Below are 7,241 nucleotides of genomic sequence, written 5' to 3'. Positions count from 1 at the left end.
TCAAATTTAAGGCGACCCACGCGACAACATCGACGGCAGCAGAGCTCGCAGCGCTCTTAACTGCCCTTCACCACATTGATGATGAACCGCCACACAAATGGACAATATTCTGCGATTCAAAGGCGGCACTGCAGTCTCTACTGTCACCTCTACGACGCGGACGGCACGAACAACTAATCTTCCATATTACAGAGACGTTACACCATATAAGTGATGCCGGCCATGAAACAACGTTCCAGTGGCTTCCAAGTCACTGCGGGATTATCGGCAATGAACGGGCGGATCACGCTGCCCGCTCAGCCCATACTGAGGAGCGCCACGTCCCAATTCCTCTTTCTAGAACTGACGCGGCACGGAAGCTCCGCCTACTTGCTCGGCAGTGCACCGAGTCGCAATGGAATAAGCCACATTTAAGAAATACGCGACTGTACTCACTTGATCCAACATTAAGTCTTCAAGCGCCATCACACCTTCGCCGTAGAGACGCCAAGCTTTTATATCGACTTTGGTTGGGCGTTGCCTTTACTAAAGCCTATGCCTTCCGGATAGGGATGACCGACACCCCAACCTGTGACCACTGCGGCCATGAAGAATCAATTGGCCATATATTGTGCTCCTGCCCGCAGTACAGTCCACAGAGGGCATGCCTTAGCCACGAACTTGACCAACTGGACGACCAACCGCTATCCGAAAAAAGAATTCTACAGCATCGAATGGACCTACCGTCGCAGAAGAAGGCCGTGCAAGCGCTTTTGCGCTTCTTACAATCTACCGGCCTGTGTGAAAGACTTTAACTTGAACGCCTTGTGTGTGTGTGTCTCCATGTGTGAACGTTCCTTTTTTTTGCGTTTTCCTCGCTGTCACCTTTCTAACCCCTGTCCCCCATCCCCAGTGTAGGGTAGCAAACCGGAGACTCACATCTGGTTAACCTCCCTGCGTTTCCTTTTCATTCTCTCTCTCTCTTCTAAAATCTCATTATTCTTGCCTGAGGCTTAACACTTAATTGGCTCTTATACAATCTAGCTTTCCAGTCAAATAAGGCAACAGTCAATAAGTCCTATGCATAAAAGTCACTAAAAAAGCATTTTATTTCCTGCAGTTCGGCATGCTCGTTAAACAACCTTGAGAATAGTAGCAGTAGTAATAAGCATTATTGCCCAAATGAGCAGGCGAGTCTTCACCCGTGGTTCTTTGCCATTCGCTGCGCCCTGTACACAAGCATGAGCTCGACCTTAGGGTCGGGGCAGGTTAGCTAGACCTCCCACTGCTCTTCAGAAGGTTGTTGCGCGAGTAGTACCTTAATAAGAGAGTTTTTTGCTACAGAATTTTGCTTCATATTTTGAAACTTGTGGGGTTTACTTTTGCGGGAGCAAGAATATTGACTGCCCGAGCAAGAATATTGACTGTCTGCACGAGCACTTGCTTTGTTCACGAGGAAAAATTCCAAGAAAGGTACGGAAATATCAATCGACGGCTGCATGATGGCCGCGCAAAGCGTTTTTTGGCGTCAGGTATGGCGTCACTGTAATAAAGTCCCATTACCGATGTCACCAAGCAGGCACGGAAAGTTTCCATTGCGCTTGCGAGTATGCGGAGCGCAGGCGAGGTATGTCGGCATATGTGGGACTATAACGTCCTGAAGCGACAACTGGGCTATGAAAGACGTCGTAATGCAGGATTTTGGTTCCATTTAGACAATCTAAGATTCTTTAACATGCCCACACAGAGCAAATATCGCAAGAGGTTTTTCATTTCACTCCTGTCTCACTGCGGCCACCGTGACCAGGTTACGATTCCGCAGCTTTGTGTTCAGCGACCGATATCCTCTGCCACGGCGCCACCGGGACAGGTGGAGTGCGAGTCGGGTAAACTTACCCGCAAACAATAAGAAATTAAAGCGTTTCGATGGTGTAAAAACGCCTTCTGTAGCAAGTCGGAAGCCCTGCGTGAAAATGCAGTAAAATGGCAATTCTCATAAGTTGAACTTTTAATGTCGAATGTTGATATCGGGTAACTTAAAAAAAAACACTCTGCCACCTACTGTGTGGAGCGAACTCTTGTTTTACTCCACGATGCACCTTACTGAACTAATGGCGTCGCTGTCTCCAGCTCATAGAAGTACGAAGGGCCGATCATGCGTGCACGCTGACGATTGACAGGTGCACGTGGTGTCATCACCGGAACTACTATGTCGACATCTACTACGTGGAGGAACACCCTTTATGTCTTGTGTAGAAATGTGCCCGTTCCGTAGTTATGCGAATGACTGCCTATGCGGCTAAGCTGAGCTAAAATCTGGAAAGATCACCCCAGCGAGCAAACTGAATGTAACGTTCAACGTGAAAGAAGAACGGCGGCGCGTCCTTAAAGCGGACACGGTTGCCGCGGGCGTGTCACGCACTCTCAGAGAGAGCGGTAGTGTTGCGGGAACATACTCACTTAAATTTCGCCGGGCCCGAAGCATGGTTTGTTAGTGCGAGGACTGACAGAAAGTTCAAAGTAGAAAGTAAGACACGCATAAAATGGGGGCGTGGGTGAAAATTCTGAGGCCTTGAACCCTAAACACTCATGCCTCATCAGGATGTAGTTGGGGATGATTGAAGTTCGCGAGAAATTTGCTTCACGCGTGGCTGATTGCTGAAGTTGTTACGAAATACTACAGTGCGAGAAAACGTTGCGACATCGAAGCGTCCACAATGAGGGTATGCTGACCGGATCCAGCGCCAAAAGATTGCACGCGGCGATTCTCTGGGAGCCCGCCGGGCGCGAGCTTGAGGAATTCCTAAAAGACTTTTTTTTAATTTGCTTCGTACCTCGACCCACACTGCTGTTGCGCGAATGAACGGCGTCATGCTTGTGCTAATAACTGCTGGTTGTCCCTATCGAAATGGCAAATGCTGAAAGCTACTGCTCAGACCATTTCTCCCGCTCAGCAAAGAGCGCCAGCGCCAAACACACGCTCTGCGATCCGGATTACAGTTCTTCGCTACCGGGTCTTTTGACACTTTAAGCATTTGGAAATGATAATCCATGAGCAAGCAATACTTATGCAGGACTGTGGTAGTGAGCCGCGCTTTTAACACCCCGAAGCGGCACGTGTGCTACGAAGGACGCCAAAGTGGAAACCCTCCGATTAAATCAGACCCCCTGGCATTCTTTAACGGTGCACTGGCAACGCACAGCACACGAATGCTTTTTTCATTGGCCTCTCATTGAAAATTCCGCGGCCATGGCCGGGGTTCCATCCGTCTAATTCATGCTCAGCAGCAGGATGCTCCAGCCACCGTGCCACCACGGCAGATAATAATTATGTAGATTCCCCTTATATATGTTTTAAATATGAAGTGCTACTTTCTCGCTTCCCTTCGTGCCTGAAGCGCTTACCTTTCCGGTAAGCGTTTAAGGGCGCCCTTTGTTTCCGCACGTAGTTTTTTTTTTTTCAAACCACAACATTCTATTAAGATCTTAATCACCGCGGATCTTTTTAAATTATGGTTCTTGTCGTCCTTCGTTCCTTCGCTTCACTTTTTTCGTTGGCCGCCGTGGTGGCGCAGTGGTTATTGTGCTCGGCTGCTGACCAGAAAGACGCGGGTTCGATTCCGGCCGCGGCGGTCGCATTTCGATGGAGGCGAAATGCTAGAGGCCCGTGTACTATGCGATATCAGTGAACGTTAAAGAGCCCCAAGTGGTCGAAATTTCCGGATCCCTTCACCACGGCGTCCCTCATAGCCTGACTCGCTTTGGCAGGTTAAACCCCCGTAAACGGCCAAACTTTTGTTAAATGAGCATGGCAGGCGAAAGATATGTGCACAAACAATACGAAACGATGCGACCGCGCCGTCGATCTAGAATCGTGAGTCGGCGTCTGACTGCAAGACGAAAGACGAAAACGCTGAAACGTGGCGCAGAGAACCTGTATAGCCAGAGGTGCACAGCCGCGGCTCCGCAGCACGTCAGAGATCATGGCAGTTCCCTTGTCTCGAAAACGCCATTTCCCGACCATAACGTGAACGACGCTTCCGGAATTCTTCAGGCGTCTAATTTCGCTGCAATTACATGCATTGAAATGGCAAAGTTTGCGGACAAATAATTTAGCAGGTTTAATTTCAAGACATGTGCCTGTTATTTTGGCTCCCAAGCCAGCGGTCATTACAATGCCATTAGGTCCGTAAAATCGTAACTGGAAATAAATAGGTTTAGCTGTTTACAAACCTAATATATAATTTGACTGTGCTTCTAAGGGCCGCAGGAATAAAGCAAAATTCTGCAAAGGCAGTATCCATCCGGTAATAAGAATCTTCTTTAAAATAATTTTTCCCTTTAAGTCTTTAGGTCTCCAAAGAGACCTAGTGAGCCACGTATGCCGGATGGCCAGGGACAGTGGTGCCTTGGACTAGGGGCGCGAACCACGCTCAGCCTGGAAGACATAGGCAATCTTCGGGCAAGCAGCAAGAATCCTTTATTAGAGCAATAAAGTTTATTCACTCACTCACTACCTTTAAGTACAGAATGATCGCAATTTATATTAGCGTTATTTCCGACGAGGACTTTTATGTATCCTAATGTTCAAGCACAATACACTGAAGTCGCCCTCCTAGCCCTCGACTCATGTTATCATGACCAGCCTGACTGCGACCACTGCAGGACGAGGGCCTCTCCTATATATCTGCATTTAACCCTATCCTGTGTCAGCTGCGGCCACCCTATCCCCGCCAACGTCTTTTCCAATGGAGGCCTGTCCGGAGCCAGAGATTTTCAGCACTCTCCACTGCGTCGCAGTCTGACCGCCGCCTTGATCAGTTGCTCCGCAGCCGCTGGGGGCATAAGGCCGAGGGTTAATTGGTGTAATCGTATCGGAGGCTCAGGCCACGTACTTCACTAGGGTGGACAAATATTGTTCCGGCGAGGGAGTGCGTTGTCAGTTCTGGTCACTTAATTAGATCAGGCAGATCCCCAGGCCTGGTTATGCAATTCCATCGCCAAACAGAACGTCGTTTTTTTTTATCCGATGAAGAATTGAGTTGCACCCGGATTCAAATCCGGTGATCTTGTCGGCGCATGGCCGATGCGCTACCTCTACGCCATTGCTGAATATTGTGAACTTGTGTATCTAATGCATTTTACCAAAGAGGAACTCACTGTAGTTGCTCTCTAATGATGATACACACAAGGTACGAAGCAAAAATAAAGCTTATTTTTTACGGATACCTTTTCTTGATCCTTATTTTGCCCCTCTGCCATTGGTACCTGTTGCCTGTTGCGTCACGGCTGACTGCGACCAAGTAATGGCATTCGCCAGTTCTAGCATCAAATGCGTGAATCGCAATGGCAAAAAAAAAGCCAATACATAAATAGAGAAAGGAATCGTTAAACATCACGGCTGCAGATTTTGGAAGCGCAAGGTGAAACAAGAAGGAACACGAAAACTCCAACAACGCGCGCAAAGTTAATTCCGCGATGAATTAACTAAGTTGGCAGCCTAGAATGCACTTGCGGCCACTATCACTACCTGCCTCCTTCCCATTAGGCTGTCCAAGGCGTGATGGGATCTGACAGCGCCTCAAGACACACAAAAGACGCCCGATGACTGGCAACCCCACTTAATATAAGACACGAAGCCAGCAAATAAGCTGTGAACCCGAGCGCTTGTGGCTCACAAAATATCTTTCCACCTTGAGGACATAATAACTCAATTAATCATAAATTCTCTTCTGCGAGAGTTCCTTTCACAGAATACAAAAGGTGTTTTCTTTTCTAGGCCTAAGATTTCTGCGTTTGTAGCGTTATGCACGTATGTTTCCAGTGCCAATAATGATGAAAACTCGGAGAATTCATATATTTGTGTTGCCCTCGAATGGACGTGACGCTTCACAAGGGCGACAGAATGAAACTGCAGCGTCCGTTACTGGAGAACTAAAGAGAGTCGTTTTTTTTCACTTCTGTTGAAGCAACAAAATATCGCTGGCCGCTATTTCCTGCTGCAGAGCTTCCGTCACGTGTATGTAGGTTAATTAAGGAATATTAGCTTTGGAAAAATTCCGCTCTTAGCAAGAGAACATTTTACTGGTACACGGCCAAAAGCCTCGGCGCTTTCTTTGCGTTACTTACCCTTATAACGCACATGCACTAAGGCTTAAAGCAATCTTTAGTTTTGTCTTAATTGTGATTACACCCATTGTTTGAAGGGGCATCATAAGGACGCTCTAGAACGCTTCCAAACGCATCTAATTAAAGTGCTGTAAAAAAAAATCGTACATCGTTGGTGCTCAGAGCAAAACTTCTGCGTGAAACGGCAATGGAATAGTCGACGAAAATGAAAGCATAGAAGCCATTCAGGGAGACCAGTCACTGTCTGCTGTGACACGTGCGCTGGAAAAGCCGCATAAGAAAAACATCCCGAAGAGAGTTCTCATTAGCAAAAATCCGGCCAAAGGTCGCCGCGACAGGAGCTTAACGTCGTCCACGTGGTTTTTGTGAGTACATCCATTGCTTTAAATGTTGAACAGTTTAAAAATCTTCAGCTCTTTGCTACAAATACCGCGGCAAAGCATGGACAACTCTTTTATTTAGTACAGCCAACGTTTCCATCAGATGAAGAAAGGAAACGAAATCAAAAAAGTGCCTACTTTCACCAACCTGGCATGTGTCGCCGATGAACATGTTCTTGGCTTCTTAAAGCGCAAAGTACGGCAAAGAAACGCTCAGTGTTACTTTGCTGTATATAAAAGGCTAAAAACGGCTCAAATCGCAATATTCGAAGCAGTCAGCGCGAACGGTACATGTTTTATTCGGTTAAGGACGTGAAATGTGATGCACATACGAAATGAATCAGTCTACTTCTGCGTGTATGCATTAATTAAGCCACGAGCGGTATATCGCTGAGGTAATAAAATGACGTTTAATGCTGAAAGCTTATCCGGTGAGGCTAGCCTCGCCGGGTAGCGGGTATTAACTGGTATGTCATAGGACTTAGTGAAGCTACGAGTACAAATGAAGCGTATACAGTGTTAAAGGGCGGGCACTAACTATATCGTAGTTTAGCAGACCGGCTAGAGCTAGGTGTGGGATTCCTTGTCAATAAGGATATAGCTGGCAGCATAGAGGAATAACTCAGCATTAACGGGAGGGTGGAAGTTATCTTTAAAAACTTAACAAGAGACACAAAAATTGAAGGTTGTACAGGCCTACGCATCTGGATCACGTCATGATGACGAGGTAGTCCAAAGATTCGGTGCAGAAAC

The sequence above is a fragment of the Amblyomma americanum genome, chromosome 1, assembly GCF_052857255.1.
Source record: "Amblyomma americanum isolate KBUSLIRL-KWMA chromosome 1, ASM5285725v1, whole genome shotgun sequence".
NCBI classification, from domain to species: Eukaryota; Metazoa; Arthropoda; class Arachnida; order Ixodida; family Ixodidae; genus Amblyomma; species Amblyomma americanum.
This window is presented reverse-complemented; position numbering follows the sequence as displayed.